This window comes from Peromyscus leucopus, chromosome 2, assembly GCF_004664715.2.
Source record: "Peromyscus leucopus breed LL Stock chromosome 2, UCI_PerLeu_2.1, whole genome shotgun sequence".
Classification (NCBI taxonomy): Eukaryota; Metazoa; Chordata; class Mammalia; order Rodentia; family Cricetidae; genus Peromyscus; species Peromyscus leucopus.
Genome location: NC_051064.1, coordinates 43,058,404 through 43,076,184, shown reverse-complemented (window position 1 = coordinate 43,076,184; position 17,781 = coordinate 43,058,404). Strand labels below are relative to the sequence as shown.

The following is a 17,781-nucleotide window of genomic DNA, read 5'->3' as shown; positions in this document are numbered from 1 at the left end:
TTTACATACATATATAGACACATACACATACACAAATATATATACAATTCATTAAGTCCATTTTTGTTGTTTGTATGTATTTTAGGGCTTATGACTTTTTAATTAGATAATTTGGATCAACTTGGGAAAGGCTAATTCTCTCTTTTTCAGCAGTTATTAGTCACCTGTCATTCTTTGTCTAGGGAGGAGACTCATATTTTTACACTTTCAAGGTAGCATGTCTATTCCATGTTATCATATCTAGTGATACTGTAATTGTTCAGGTCTTGTTCACTCAGCAATTTCTAGGAGATACAGTCTCACAACAGACTTTAAGATATTCTGGCTCATAAATCTTTCCATCCCCTTTTTTGCAGTGTTCCCTGAGCTTTGGGGACAGGAGCTGTGTTGTAGAGTTAGCTGTTGGAGCTGGAATTTCCATGGTCTGAAATCATGTCTGGTGTTAGAAATCTGGCCAACTGTCTGGAGCTAGTGAGGTCATGGGTCTTAGAAGAGGACACACTTCCACCACCAGACAAGCATGCTTCCTAATTACATTCTAAAAAGTATCCATATGCCCAGAGATAAGTGCAGTTCTCACACTTCCTCAAAGACAGTTCTACTTTCAGCAAACAGAGGCCATTCCAGACAACCACAACTGAACACAAAGAACACACCCAAAGATTTAAACCTGTATAGCTTACAAAATTTCAAGAGAACTGGGGTTATTTAGTTTAAACAGAAGTTTCAAGATTCAGATTTTTTTTTTATTAAAAAAAAAAGACTTGTACTCCATATGACAGATTGAAAAACACTAGTTACACAAGAAATACTTGAGAAGAAAAGTGTGGTCTGGTGGGTGGGGCCTCCTTTGCCGTGTCTATGTTGAAAGAGAGGCTACATCTGAGATGCTGTCTATGACCTAGAGGCATTGTTGCCCCACTGAAGTTTCATAGATTCCATGATAGTCTGTTGGGTTTAAGTTCATAGAAATTCAATTACTACAAACTTTCATTGTTTTAAATAAAAATATGCCTTTTTTTTCTTTCTACATTCTCTGAATACATATCAAACAATACATTCTCTTGAAGACCTATTTTCAGATGCTGGAAAACTACATAGTTTTAGACTGAGATCAAAATATTCAGGCAGCACACCAGGGTCCCCTGAGCTTTCTGCACCTGAAAAGAAGAAAAGGAAAATCCAAACACTTTATTAGCAACTGTACACTCTTCTTCGAAGGCATAGGCTTAGCCTGCTGTGTTCCCATCACTTAGTCTTCCCTCCTCCAGGGAGACACTCAAAGCCAAGCTCATCAGGGCTGCAAAGCAGTCTGTGAAGGAACAAAGCATCCGTGGTTAATGAACTGGTCTAGCAGGACTACCCTGCTAATGGGAAACTGGTCCTCTAACACTCAGGTGAAATGTGCTGCTTGTCCTTGCAGACCCCTTTTTATTTTATTTCTTAAATAGAGAAGGAAAATCTGCTGTTAGAACCACTATAATTGTGTAACACTAGAATTGACCCAAATGTTCTGCAATCAGCAAGAATCCCACAATGTACATATATTTTTTTCACCATTTCTCTTGGCTCAGGGTGATTTTTACTCCTTTCAAATTATTCACACCTGAAAGAAGAAGTGAAGAAGGCATCCTGAATGATATGGCATAATGAGTTATTTAGTATTTCACCTTTAGAAGGGCTTGACTGGGAGAAAATGAACCTTTGGTTTTATTGGAAAGAACTGAAAAGACTCAACTCAGCCATTCATGCTTTCTATAAAAATACACTCATTACATTGTGTAATTAACCTCACCTTGGTTCTGCCATTGATGTCTATTGTCTTTTCAATGTCAGTTAGTTTTTTAATGGAAGACTCCCAGATCCTACTGTGGCCCCTTTGATCTTTAAGATGTGTGACCCTTTGATATCATTCCATAAAATTGTACCTTCATGATAAATGTTTCAAGTCTACACCAATCATTGTTGATCTTTATAGAGGTCTATATCTCCTATTTTTTTTTGTTTGTTTGTTTCTTTCTTCCCTGAGTTGTCCTCCAAATATCTAGTAAATTGTGACATGATAACAATCCAACTTTCTTTCTGGAACAGTCACAGCCTGCATCATCATCAGTACAGGGATCTCAGATTCTACTATTTATAGACGTGGACACCTCAGTATGCTTCTTACCACTGTAATGTAAATGGGAGAGTTTCTTCTTATCAGTGGAGATTACATTCTAGATACTTAATGGATGCCTGAAATCATGGATAGCACTTTACCCTTACATACACTATTTTTTCCCTTTACATACACATGCTAAAGTTTAGTTATTGTGAATTATGTACAGTAAGAGATTAGAATAATGAATAATAACATTTAACAATTCTAACAAATTGCTATAATAAACATTATGTCAGTGTATCTCTTAGTATGGTTGTCAGTTTCACTGAATCTAGAATCAACTAAGCTGCCAGTTTCTGTGCGCTTCTGTGACAGTCTTTTATGATCAAATTATTTGAAGCAAAAAGACCACCCTAAATCATGTGTCACCTTCTGGTGGTCACTCAGACAAAAGAACATGGAAGAAGAAAGTTACACATTTTACTTTCTTGTCTTTACTCTTGCTGGGAAGTTCATGTATTCTTTTGCTATGACATTTCTTCGTAGTTATAACCAATTTCTTTAAGCTTGCAACAGACTGAAGACCAGCAGCTCTCCAAGAACCCTCTAGGTCCTCAGTCCTAAATTGGAACTACTGATACATCTAAACTTGCACCTAATTTCACTTGATTCTTTACTTTTTGTCATTGTAAATCTCTTCCATTACTAGTTTGCATTTTGGGCCAAGTTAAAGTGAAGATTTTTTTCAAAGAGAAGTCTCACTTGGCTTTAAATAATTTACTAAATATCTTCACAATATATTGTAATATTAAACCTTGGTGATATAACCAAAAGAGACAGAGAGAGCTGACTTATGCAGAACTGTCTAAGTACAGAGGCAGATGAACTAGAGGGCCATACTATTACCTCCATTTCCAAGAGGTTGAAGGAGTTTTCATCCATTGATTTTTAGAGAACAGTCCTGAGGAGGTTTCCAACGAAAGTGTCCTTTATTCTCCTATAGTTCATTTATTTGTAGGAGAATCATGGTAGCTAAACCATACCTTCATTTTCAATTATCCACCATACTATTTATTGAGCATAATATTTCACTTTAGGCTATAACTGGCTCTCACCACATCCTAAAGAGGGCAATTCTTCTTTGCAAGTAGATTCATTGAATGACTTCTGATTCTTGGGATTTACCTTGATAAATTATCAAACTTATCCACCAATTAGTATTCCTGATGCAGAGCATAAGAAGAAAGTCACAGGCTGGTTTAGATGGAGTGCAGACACTTTTCTTAATCTTTAGAATAGCGTTCTTGCCCATGTACTTCTCTCATTCTAAAAACTCCATCTAGGTAATTTGGAGTAGATTAATAGTCTTTTAGATTCCTAGCATTAATAAGCATCCAGTTTCTATCCAAAGGCCTTAACACTCTGTCAAATGATATATTGGTTTTAGGGCATATGCTATGTAACTTCTCATTGGAATATGTGTACAAATATATTAACTGAAAGCAGAGTTTTATTACAGTTTACTGTTTTTCTGGGGGCTAGTTTTATTTTGTTTTCTTGGTTCTGAGTTTTTTGTTGTACTGTTTGAGTTTTCGTTTGTTTTTTGAGAAAGAACTTAAAGTTGATGGGCAGTGAGGGGGAGAGGATCTGGAAGGACTTGCAGGAGGGGAAGAATTAGATCAAACTATATTTAAATCCAAAAATTGTTTTTAATAATAACAATAATAATAATGGATCAGTGAAGTGATTCCACTTAAGTTCAACTTAGTAAATGTCCGAGTTCATTTTCCTGTTTGCACTAGAATCTTTTAATTGATTGTGGAAGTAAACAGAAGGATTAAATAACAACAGCAACAAACACAACCACCACCAGAAGGCAAATCCTGTCTGAAGAATTGTGGCTACATTCATCTCAGGTGAAGGCACTCAGGATTGAAGATCTGGAGATCATACACATTTTCATATAGCCGAGTCTTTATGTATTTAAAGATGCCGATAGCATAAATACATTTGTTAACTGTATGGAACATGCAGAACAAACAGTATCTTCCTCTCAAGTCCAAAAGGACTGCATGGTGATAGCAATAAATTAACAAAGCAAGTCGTTTTTATTTGACTGGGATACATTTAGTTTTCACTATATCAGTTACAGACAAGCAAACAAAACTTCAAATAGACATTATAGAGGTGACTTACCAGTTAAAATGTCACAGCAGTGAGCAGGAGGTGTCTCCTGGGGAAGCAGATCTCAGAGGCGAGCTCCTGAGGAAGAGGGTTTGACTCGCACTGTTTCTGTATTTCACCAGACAGGATGTGTCTGCAGAGCTGTGACAATGAAGTAGAAAACAGAATATGTGTAAAACAATGAGCCACGCAAATTTCTTTCTTTTACAAATGAACTGTTAACTTCCTTCTTTTTATAAACTCTGCAGCTTGGAGAAACAGAAATTATAAAATCAAGTAATCATCATATAATGAAATTGACTCACCAGAATCTATGTCATCATAGATCTAAAAACTAAATTCAGCTGATTTACTGATAATGTGAAATTTTTATTTCATAGTTCTAGCCCAAAACACATTTTCAGCTAATGTATTGCTCTTAGTTTAAGGACAACTTTTTCCTTCTGCAGATAATGTCGCTTAGTGAGAATAAGCATTCATAGTAAGGACTCTGAGGCCCCGTGAGCTGTGCAAACATCAAAGACATTTCAGTCATGTTTGATGTTTCTTCCTTACAAAGGCAGACAATTTGACTGTTTCTTTTTAGAAGGCTTATAGACCATAGGTTATAGTTTACCTTAAACAAAAGAAAGTGTTAAATCTTTTATAACAGTGAATAGAGTTTAGCCTGATGTAGATTTCATGTAAAGACAATATACTCTGCATAACATTAGTGTGTGCTCGTGTGTACATGAACATGTTTCTAAATATTTGCATGAGCGTTTCAGATGAAGATCTTTGTAGGGTGTCATGATTGCCAAAACTTGCTGAAAGTTTTAATTTGATATTCTCCTAGGGGACAGCTAGCAAATCGTCTGATGGTCAAAAGGCATAAAGTTGGTACTTAGATGTTATCTTTTTTTTTTTTTCTGCATCCCCAGTGTGAATGATTCTTCCTTTAGGTCTCTGTATGAGAAACAGTGTATTTCTGTTTGGTCATTCTTTCCCCATCCAGAGGAGTCCCACCCTTTCCTTATCTGCGTCGGCCCTTCTTGCCCTACGCATTTGTCTTCATGACCCCTTTCATGAAATGATACATTAGGTGTTTATTTTTCTGCCCAGCACTTATATATTAAAATGAATGATCAGAAGAGCAAGGATGTTCTGTGTTTTATTCATTTATATCCTCAGTACCTCTACTGGGGCTCAGAACAGTTGAATTCAATAAATATTTTTTCTCCAAATTAATAAACTTGGAGAGTAAATGAGGCCAGTCACCTGCTCAGACAGTGTCTCAAGTCATCTTTTATTATGACTGTAGTAGTCTCCCTGGGATTTCTAAGAGGTGATTTAAGCTTTCTGGTTCTACTTGAATGCATTTTATGAGGGAAAATATAAGGCACAGTGGTGCCTCAGAAATCTGTGAAGTCCTGAATATCAAGATATTTCTAAAATAATGGTCTGCTTTTGTAACATTTTTATTTTTTCTTGCTGAGTAAAATATGCACACATATATGCATATATAGATGCATGTTATCCAAATATTACCCTAAAATTTTAATGCTGAATTATTTGTTAACTAAATTCATAGTCATTTTCTTTTTTAAACTTATCCAATATTTATTTCTGCTACCCTTTCATTCTTGCACAAACTGAACTTTTAATACTATATGTTAAATTGATCTAATATGAAATCCAGTTTAATTATTAAATTTAGTTCAATATTTAATTTGGTTTAATAAAAGTGATCTTGCATGTAATATATGCATTTAATTGATATATTTGGGACAGGGCAATTTTGAATAGGTTAAATATTTAATGTAGAGTAATTTTTTAAATTATTCAGGATTAAAAATAGAATAGATCTATGTTATCAAAGTAGTATGCAGATAAATGTCATGATTTAATAAATTCCTGTTCACATTTGTGAGCTGAGATTACTTAACTTCTGATCACCAATCTGTCTTTGTCTACAGCCTATGAACCTATTATATTACAAAGGAAAGAAATTAAAGATCTTCAACATCATGTAATTTTTCTCCTTTCTCTTTGAGGTACATAATGGCAAAGTCATTTTGTCTGCCCTTTCTCCTTTTCTTACTTATTCTGGTACTTTTACTATATTGTGACTATTAGCATATCTTCCTTGCATATTAGATTTACGATGACTTAGTACCTCCTTTCTCTCATTTCTACCTTACACTTCTTTCTGAGATTGATGGGTGTCATTTTCCTAGCCACAGCTAACACTGTTCCTACGTAGGCATTCTCTAAGGCCACAGATAGCAGTTGGTTGCTTTAAGGTTACTTTTAATTCCTTTCCTTTTGTCATCTTCCTATTCCTCAAGCCGTTTTTCTCCCCTGTTACCAAGTGATAGGTCAGCCTTCATCATTACCATTTCCTATGTGACTGATTGTCTCTTAAATTGTAGCCACTGTCAGTTTTTTCTCTACAGAATGCATAAGCAGCTGATGGCTGTTTTGTTCAGATGCACAGGTATATAAATGCATCCTCAGGCACAGGGGGCAGACAGGGTGCCTAGACGATATGGCCTATAATTCATCAGCTTTTACTTAAGTCAGCTTACATTGATACCTCCTCCATGATTGTGTGTTTATATCATGTAAAACACACATGGCTTTCTTCTAAATATTATTAATATTTAGAAATATATCTGATCACTTGTTCTAAATATTATTTCTTTATTGGCTTAATTAAATGGTAAAAAAAGCCCAGAAGGTCATTAATCTTGCCCCCAGTAATAATAATTGATTTGTGGAACTTGAGTGACCCCCCAAGAATTCAGAGAAGCACTCAGTCAATGGCCAACGAAAAACTGGTGTCTTAGTCTTTAGGCCATGAGCAAATGCATTCTGTTAATAACTAGAGAGATATGGATAGAATTCTCTTCTGGTCTCTAGATAAGATTATAAATCAAGTGATGCCTTGTACCTAGTAACACTCTGAAGTAGATTGCACTGTCATGATAGGCATATACTCCTGATCCACAGGAAGTCTGAGATGATGAATGTGTTGTTTTAAGTTATTTGAAACATACACACACACACACACACACACACACACACACACACACACACAAATGAATTTGTTGCTGCACATTACAGTACATTTTCTCTTCCAAATATGGAAATCTCCCTCATATTTACCTGATTGTTTTAGGTTTCCTCATCAAGTTTCAGAAACTGTAGGAAATGTTCCATTTTTCTCACACTGGGCCTTAGAAGTAACAACTGTGCATATACACAACTTTAAATATTATTGTCGAATAACTTGAAGTTTCTTCTATTTTCCTGTCATTGCTGCCTTAATTGGCTTGAGCTGTTGCAACAAAACACCATGGAGGGGGAGATTAACAATTATTATTTTGTTGTTGTTTTGAGACCTGAAGCCCCAATGCAAGCAATGTACAAGGATATTAAGTTCTAGGGAGTTATCTCTTCCTGTATTGTGGATGGCCATTTTATTGCTATGAGTTTGCAGAGAGGAGAGAGGGAGAGAAAGGATACTTTCTGACATCTCACTTCATATTGTAATTGTTCCCATCATGAAGTACCCACTCCTCATAACTTCCTCAATGAGATTATAGTGAAATTGGGGGCCTCAATCCAATATGTACTATGATCCTTTCTGCTTTTTCTTCAGATAAGTGCCAGTTATCTGTAATAAATTACCTTTTAATTGAAAATGCAGAGCTGACACAAAGCCTTTGGTAGCTATAAGGCAACTGTAAATTATGACATTTTCTTATTTTGAATGTATGAAATTAAAATATATCTTAAATTTGTTATTTGAGAGGTTTTCATGCACGTGTATAAATTATTTTGTCATATTCCTAACCTTCACAGCTCTACTTTCCGCAGACACCATCCAACGACATCTCTTCTTCATGTTACTCTTTTTTGTACTCTTCAGTGCGTCACTGTGTTCAACTTGGGATGTTTATATGTCATGGGTGCAGAGTCATCTGCATAAACTACCCACCAATAAGCTTACCTCCAAGGAGAAATGATTTTCCCCTCCAGTAGACTGCCAATAGTTCTTCAGACAGTGGTGGGGTCTCAAGAGTCCTTCTGCCATCCAACCTGGAACTTTGACTGGCTTGAACTTGTGTATGCAGGTCTTCTACAGGTAACCACGGTATTATGAGTTCATGAGTACAATTGCCACATCATATACAGAGAAAGCACTCACCCTTTGGCTCTATCTACCCTCTCTTAAATTATGTTTCCCAAGCATCATAGGAAGGAGATTAATATAGTTATCCTGCTTTTGACTGAACACATACAGTAAGCACTTTGACTATTTATGAGTCTTTGCATTAACCACTATCCTCCGGGGGGTGGGGGGGAAAGAAGAACCTGTGAACCAAGGTTGACAGCATCAAAAATATATGATTATGACATCAATATTTTGATTGCAGTTTGACAACACAATAGTACATTTCTTCTAAGGCCTATGGCCTCCTCAAGCATGGAGGTTTTTTTTATCAAAGTTACAGTAGAAGGCATGAAATTGTTTCCTGTGGTACAAGCCAAAAACATAATTAGAAAGCTGTTGGTTATTCCAGAACCGTTATGTCGCTAATGCGTCAGTAAGCATATCTTGCCTGATGAGTTGGTATTATAGCATGCATAACAGTGCCTGCTAAGACAATTGGTGCCTTTTTTTTTTTTTTTTTTAACCAGTGAACAACACAGAAACTTCTGACACTGGGACAGTTGACCACTAGGAGGAAGTGTCACAGTCAATTTGAGAATGGTTTTTCTACCCCCTACAACCAACGTGTGTTGCTTGTTCAGCGATGTGGTTGTACCACCTCCTATGGTGGGAAGCCACGAGCACTATGAATGACCTTTGTGGTTTGGTGAGCTTCTTGGGTCTGTCTGACCAGTAACTCAGACAGGGAGAACCCATGCACAGCATTGAGTATTGTGTTTAATAACCCATACGTTTTAATAGTATCACTTTTATAAATGCAGAAAACCTATGTTTAAACATTTTTTTTCTTAACTTCTCCCAATTTTTATTTAGCTTCCAAAGTAATGAGTTTTCAAAAGGCTTTTGTATCAGCCTTAGTTTTCGACAGCCCCAGCCCTTCTTCTTCTACCGAGTTTTCATTTAAACACTTAAAAGCCAATATCACACCTACTTATTTTATATCCCCTATATCCTACAGTATCTTCTCTTACTAGGGTCTCTTCCCTCTCAATATCAATTTCCCCTTTTGGCTTATGACCTCTGTAGATAGTTCAAGATAAGGATACAAATCTAAGAAAAATGAAGATAGGATCTACATATGAGAGTAAGATTTGTACATGTATGCCTTGTGCCTGTGTTGTCTCACTTAATGTAGAATTTCCCAGTTTCATTCATTTTCCTGAAAATTTCACTTTTCCTTATAGCTGAATAAAATTCTGTTGTATACACGTGTCACATTTTCATTATATATTCATCATGTTGGTTCTATTTCATAGTTATTGTGAACATATCAACAGTGAACATAGATGTGCACATTTCTGAAGTATTATAATATAGAGCCCTTTGCCCAGGAGTAGTAAAGCTGAGGCTTATGGTTTTTAAGAAACCTCTACATTGATTTCTGTAGTGGTTCACCAACTTATACTCCCACCAACAGTGGAGGAATGTTCTCCTTTCTCCATACCCGAGAGTTTTCTGTCAATTGTTTCCTTGATGATAGCCATTCTGACTGGGATGAGACTCTCAAAATATTTCAGTTTTCATTTCCTTGACAGCTATGGTGTTGAACACTTCACAATGTTTATTATTCATGTATGTCACTTCTCCAAGGACCCTCTCTTCAGGTGCACAGTCCACTGTGTTGATTAGGTTCATTTTCCTTTATATTTTCATGTTTAGTTCCTTGAGATCATTACGCATTCTAGATACTAATCTGTCAAATGTGTAGTTGGCAATAATTTCCCCATTCTGTTGGCTATCTTTTCACACCATTGATTGTGTTCTTTGCTTTACAAAAGCTTTTTTAATTCCATGAGATCTCATTTGTGATTGGCCGTATTTCTCAAGCAATCCTTTCTAGAAAGCCCATACCAGTGCCTATACGTTTAGCAGAATTTCGTTCTTTTTCTTCTATCATTTTCACTCTTTCAGGTCTTATGTTCTGGTTCTTGATTCATTTGTAATTGCATTTTGTGCCTGGATGGAGAAACAGAAGCGTCAGTCCCAAAACCAAATTGGATAATATGAGAACAAAAGCAAAACCATCCTGAGACATAACACACAGAATTTGAATTAAATAATAGGAAAGAAGAAATAAAAACAATACTTTTTGTTGGAAGTGCTTCACTGAGTTAGCATTGGAAGGGAAAATTTCTTTCTCTAGTAGGTTCCCTGTGGTGCTGAGGCAGAGGAGAAAATGGGAGCCTTGGTCTCTGTAGCATCAGGTTCTTGGGGTTGTGGTCTGTAGTGAGAAGGAATGCTGTGATTTCTTTCTAGGTCATTTCTTAGGAAGAAAGTACAGCAGGTGCTGCATTCCCTTGTGGCCCCTGCTGGTCCTCGAGCTTAGCAGAGTGTGTGGCACAGCACGTCCCTTGCAGTATTTGCTACTGTCTCTGGAGCAGCTTTGCTAGGCCGGCCTGCAGAGCACAGGGTACAGTGGGCTTCCAGCATCCCTCTCAACTTCTCAGTGTAGCTATTTTTAACTTTGTGTTCATGTATGGAAGATGAAACGTGACTTTCATGTCTGAAAGTTCTACGGTATTTGTTTTAAAGTATATTTTCTGAAAATTTAATAAACACTAAATAATAAGAAAAAATATGTGCTATCTTATAAATACTAACATAGACCATGAATGCAGTTCACATCAACCTCTTCATTTACATCAAATTCTCCTTTTCTGGAATCATGTGTCCCTTGTGAATGGTGTTCTCTACCATCCTATTTAATTACACCCTCTGTGATTCTGCAGAAACTGTCTCAGAATACTAAGGCACAGAAAAAACTACTAGAATTTGTGTCTCTCAGTTTATTATAAACTATTACATAAAAGGCATGCCTGTATAATTTGATCTTATCCAGTCATAGAATGGTGCTTTGAACATATAGGAAATTCTATAAATGATATGTACTGTTGACTGGTGTAGTCCTTAGATAAATCAGTCTGCTTGTGTACTATATGATCATAAAGTAAAATGACAGAAGTGTAATTTATTTGTAAAGACATCACAAAGGTAAAAAAACAGTTAAATCCGATTGCACAAGAGATTACAGCATAATATCAAACTTTGTGTATTAATTGCAACAAATTTATTGTTTTCTTATTTAAAATTTCAACTAAAAATTATTTATTTTCAGAATATGTCATACAAACAAAAATGAAGCATTAGGTCTAAAAAGAGTTTAGAAAGAGTGAGATGATTTCATTGTTATTAGTAATGTTTTGTTACAAATTTGAAAATATCTTTAACTCCTCAACCAATATTTCATTATTTTTGCTTCTTATTTCATGTGTGTGTGTGGTATGTGTTTGGGACACATATGAGTGAAGGATTGCCATGCAACAGCATGCACATGGAGGCCAAAGGACAACACAGGTTGTGTGTTTCCATCTTCTACACTGTTTCAGATATAGTCTTTATTTTGCCAGATTAGCTGGCTCCCAGGCTCCCAGGCTCCCGGGAATACTCTTGTCCTGCTGAAGAAGTCCTATGGTTACATACATGGATTACCCTATCTGACTTTACATGGGTTATAATGATTAGAAGTCAGATCGTCACACATGTGAGGTAATCCATATTCACCAAGTTCTCTCCTAGCAACGCATTAGATTCTTAATAGATGCTTTAAAAGGTACCAGATCCTTAACAGTTATCAGTATATAATGACTCACATGAAAAACTAAGAAATGTACATTTTTCTTTAATGTTCTCTTTAAATTCATTTTTTAAAATCCTCTTGTTTATAACATTCGCTTAATATATCAGTCTCAAATGTATTGGGTATAACTACTCTACTTCTTTTTTTCTTCCTTTTCTTTCAAAGATCCTTGTATAAAACACAGTGCAAGGTTGAATGTTCAAAGTTAAACTATAGCTGGGCATGGTTGTAAAGATTATGTCCTTAATTATGTCACCAGCCTGAGATGGCATCCCAGCCTAAAAAGCAGGCGTGGCCTCTGTGCCCTTTCCTCTTTTCCGCACTCTCTCCATCCGTACTTTCCACCCCCCACGTGGTCCCTTTCTCTCCCCCCCCTCTCTATCATCCTCTGTCTCTCAATAAAGCTCTAGAAAGGTAACCATGGCTCACGACTCTTCTGTCACCGATACATCCAGCACGCTCCTCTGTCAGCACGGCCACTGCGAGCCTGGCCAGCCATGAGCTCTGCAGCTGTAACCAACAATGGTGGTGCATACCTTTAGTACCAGCTTGGGAGGCAGAAATAGGCAGATCTCTGAGTTAAAGGCCAGCCTGGTCTACAGATTGAGTTCCAGAACAGTTAGGGCTACAAAGAGAAATCCTGTCTCAGCAAACAAAAATAAAGCCAAACAAAAAGTTAAACCATAAAATATTGCTTCCTATGGAAAGTAAGTAACATATAATGTCTAATAACACTAATTAGAAATTAATCTATTTCTCTTTTTCAGATAGCCAAATATTTTTTTATTGAGGGAATGGGACTCTAGGGGTGGACCTAGGGCCCTCACTGCACAGTTTGTTTACTGGTACTGCCTCCAGAATCCTGTGGCTTCATCACACCAGAAAGCTCTGGGGGGCTGCAGGAGGGCTCACGGCGCAGGGCTTCAAAGGTGGAAAGCCAGGCCCACTGTGACTGGGGCCTATGGCCCTGCTGTCTAGCTAGTGAAGCCAGACTCTCCCAGAATTTTTCAGTCATCAAAGAACTGGTCATCTCTGTATAGCCACTGCTTGTCCAGCAGCCACTTCAGGATGCCTTCAATGATTCACTTCAGCTCCAACAGAGTACTCTACTTCTTGGTGTCCATGAAGATGATGGTCTTGTGGCACCAGATCATGAGAAATGCATCTATCCTGGTGGCTGCTTCTGGCTCAACGTACTGGTGCAGCCACCAAAGAAATGTTTCAAAGAAGTGGTTCCTTTAGTCCCTTCAAAGCAAAGCTGCTTTCATGTGATGTCACTTATTTAGAGGAGGGAATGTTGCAAATAGTAACTAACACTAAAGGCTTATGGACTTGCAACATGGAAACCTTACTACTGCAGTAGCTCTCTAAGGTATGTGCATATCTACATATGAAAGAAGTCTAAGTGGAGTTACCACATTACAGGGGAACAATGCCTCTTCCTGACACCATAAACTACCAAATAAAAAGCCTAATGTCAGGCATGGGATGCCTCCTTTCTACTTGTTGGTTAATGGGGCATAGACTCCTCAAACATTATATGATATCACTATTGGTCTTAGTTTCCCTCCAGAACATGATCATAAGGCCCTGTTGCTGAAGACATCAAATGCTTGGACACAGAGAAACCAAAGCTGGTACTGGCCTGAAGGATTTATCTCCATTAGCTAGTTTTCACAGTGCTAGAAGGTGTTATGCATGGTAATCAGAGAGAAAAGTTATCAACAGTCTTATCCAGATGTGAACCCTGCAGACTGTAGTAACAACTAGTCCAGTAAGGCGTGCCTACAGAAGTACTAGTGTCATGAATGTTATAGAAGAAACCAATGGATCTATAAATGAATTTAAAGCTTGCTCCACAGTTTGGAACCCTTTCTTGATACCATTAACTGGGGCCAAACTCATAGCTGGCTTGGTACTAGGCCTGATGGGCGAACCTAACATTATTATTCTGCTGAGTGGACATAGTAATATACTTCCTCCTAATTTCATTTCTTTATACCATCAATTATTGCATCTCTCAACCTTCATCAGAGAAGCTTCACTTTGCTGTAGATAGAGATACTCACAACTGGTGAGAGGCTGTAGATACAGATACTCACAACTGGTGAGAGGCTGAGGATAAAATGTTATGAGGGGATTAACTCTAAATGGGACACATATAGCACATCACCTCTTCCCAGGACCAAACAATCATTGTAAACTAGTGGGTAGAAGGGCTGTTACTGTGGAATAATCTTTTTGTACATGGTAAAGATGTATTGCTCTTGTTGTTAATTTAAAAAAAAAAAAAAAAAACTGATTGGCCAATGACTAGGCAGGATTTTCAGGGAAGAGAGAATGCCAGGCAGAAGAAGGGTGGAGTCTCTGGAGTCAGGAAGAAATGTTATGAGATGTAGGATGGGAAGTATGTGGGTGAAGTAACGAGCCAGAGCAGCACATAGATGAAATGGAAATAGGTTAATTTAATTTGTAAGAGCTAGCTAAAAACAAATTTAAGCTGTTCATTGAGCATTTATAATTAATATTGAGTCTCTGTGTGGTTTTGGGGGAAGTAGCTGGCAGGACAGAAAAGTCTGCCTACAGATTGTAGAGTCAGAGGTGATAGAAATTGTCAGCACAAATAGGCAGGGTTGCATACTTGAATTTACAGCTTGGGATTTGCATATACAAGACTTGTACAGTATCAAATCAGCCTAATTCCCAATATGGATGGGGGAGGGGCTCATGAAGTCCTCCCCATATCTAAGGAGCTCTTGGAAACTGATGGCTGGTTGGAGAGGGATGTCAGTTTTCTTTAGTGGTGAGGATCCTGAGAGGCTAGTCATACTCAAGTAGGTGGTCCCACACCCATGCACACAGAAGCAGCAATAAATGTACTCAATGATTACTTTCTTTTGTTTTTTTAAGAGAGCACATGAAGTTGGGAGGGAAAACTAGTAGGGGGAGTTTGAGGGAAGGGATGAGGGATGGATTTGATCAAAATACATTATGTACATGTATAAATACTAAATAAACTATTTTAATTTAAAAAGTCAAAAATAGATTAAAAAACATGGAAACTTCTGTTTGTGCAAGGAAAGTGATTCTCAGTTAATACTAAGAAAAGGAGTGTGAGGTAAATGAATTCTATGCTGAGGTTATTCGAGATCATGGATTGCCTTAGCAGCAATAAATGTTTGTGGCAGAGGAAATACTTGTAAATGCCATGTCAACACAATAGGAGGGAAGAAAATCTACCTATATCCAAATGCTTTAGCTGAACAAATGCCACCCTTAATCAAAGAAAAATATCTAGATTCTACTTTTTTTTTTTTTTTTTGCGACCAAATATTTGAACTGAGTTTTTCTACGTTCATCTTCAGGGTTTGTGGTCACGTGACACAGCACATCGATTCGCTCAATGCTGAGATAGCATCACAGCATTTCTGAAATTTTTCTCGTTGTGTACAAATACTAATTCCAGAAATTCCATACTGTGATTGGTTTAGCCATAATTGGCCTGTGCTTGACAATATTATGAATGCATTTTAAATAAGGCTGCAAGTGTCTCTAGTATAGTAAATGAAAGGAGGATTGCCTCAGAAATAGTAATATTTAAAAGTACTTAGCCTGAACAAAAGAATTAATTTATTATAATGTTGCTCTATAATGAGAAAGGGAATTTCCTTTCTCAGTATTTTATAGATCCACGTGAAGACGAAGGGCAAAATAAGTGAGGAATGGGTTTCAATTGACCCTGGAAGGGAAAAGTTCTTTCCTATGTCAGTAGAGGTTTAAAACTCATTTACCATGCATTTCTTGTTATTGCGTTTTAATTATAGAGAGTACACATATGCTGACAGTGCATGAGATCATGTTTGCTAAATGGACCTCGACTTATGCAGCACTCATCAAAACGCCTCTGGGATTCCACACATCCAGGCTTTGTTATGCTTAAAAAACAAGGAACAGCTCCTCAGGAATGTTGAAAAGGTTAAGGTGTGAACTAAGGAAGTAAACTCTAAAACTATAAAATATTAAAAAGAAAACTGAAAGGCCTTCTTGAAAAAGAAGAGCAACTAAATTTAGCCAGTCTTTAAGAATGAAAACCATAATAATCCAGTCAGTGATAAGTCTCTTTGATATGTATGGAAGCAGGTATAAAAGCCACACAACAGAAATTTCATGCCAGATGTGTGAACTCTAAGTTGAAGTCAGTCTGTAAAAAGACAAGTCGCAGGAGGTACAACTTATTGCTTTGGCTTAAAGCCCCATTCTATCTGGTATTTCTCAGTAAGTTTCAACTACTGAAGTCAGCATAGCATGGGGGGGGGGGGGGGGGGGCATTATAAGCAACTCAAACATATGGCCGCTGAGTGTGGCCTGTGCAATTAAATAGGTATTCCTGGAGTTACGGGTCAAAGGAAGTCTATTAATATGTGAAGATGTGAAGAGTTAATTTGTTTCTTCTCTACTTACTAATGCCATACAATATCATCATACTTTTACATATTAATTAGACTTACTGCTATTTATTGTTGAACAAAGTAAACCATAAGTAAACCTCACAACTAGTTACTTTGTTTAGCATGTTAATGGTATAATGCAAAATTATGATGAAAATACTGGTGCAATTTTGACAATCTTTACTTTGAAATTTTTTTAGACACTCACAAAGGTATAAGGAGTGATTCAGAGGACAGCTATGGACCATCATATGGTTTGGTGCATGTGGTGATTTGACTAAAAAATAAGCTCCCATAGACTCATTAAGTAGTAGCACTTTTAGGAGGTGGGGTCTTGTTGGAGTAGGTGTGGCTTTGCTGGAGGAAGTGTGTCATTGGGAGTAGGGGACAGGGACTTTGAGGTTTCAGAAGCTCAAGCCAGGCCCAGCGGCTCACTCTATTTTCTTGCTGCCAGATGTAGAACTCTCAGCTCCTTCTCCAGCACCATGTCAGCCTGTATACCACCATGCTTCCCCCAGTGATGATTGTAGACTAAACCTCTGAACATGCAAGCCAACCTCAATTAAATGTTTTCTTTTATAAGAGCAGCATAATCATGGTGTCTCTTCACAGCAATAGATACCCTAACTGAGACAGCTCACAAACACAGGAGGGGCTCTCTACCCATTCTGCATTATTGATTTTCCCAGGAAAGAGCTGCTCTTAATCTGGTGGCTAGTGTGATTCAGCATTGTTTTATCACTTCTGTTCTGTGATTTCCCACCTTCCCTCCCATTAGGACTCATACCTGCTTATGAGTCAAAGAGAAGTTTGCCGAATTAGACATGTTCTATCCCTAATAGAACTGAAAATTTGAGGTATTTTCATTAAATAGTATATTTCACAATGCTAGTTACTGCAGCATACAACACCATAGATTTATCCTACAAATACTAGAGGAAAATACATGACTGGGCTTCCAAACACTAAAAGCTAATAGAAGCTAACGCCAGGCTCTGTTTTGTTTTTGTAGTTCTGGGTCTGTGTAGGGTTGCTGATTCACACAACTCCAGTTTGCAGTGGTGGGGGTATTAAACCACCATGTGTTTAGTATGGATGAATTTGTTCATCTTTTCTGATCATAGACATTTACTCTATTTCCCCAGTTGATTGATAGAAGCAAGACTTAAGGATGCATTTTAGAGCTGTT

General features: G+C 37.3%; 1 pseudogene; it reads right to left on the bottom strand.

Moving 5' to 3' along the window:
• Positions 1–12,967: 12,967 nt before the first annotated feature.
• Positions 12,968–17,418, bottom strand: LOC114695457 (annotated as a pseudogene).
• Between the last annotated feature and the right edge of the window lie 363 nt (positions 17,419–17,781).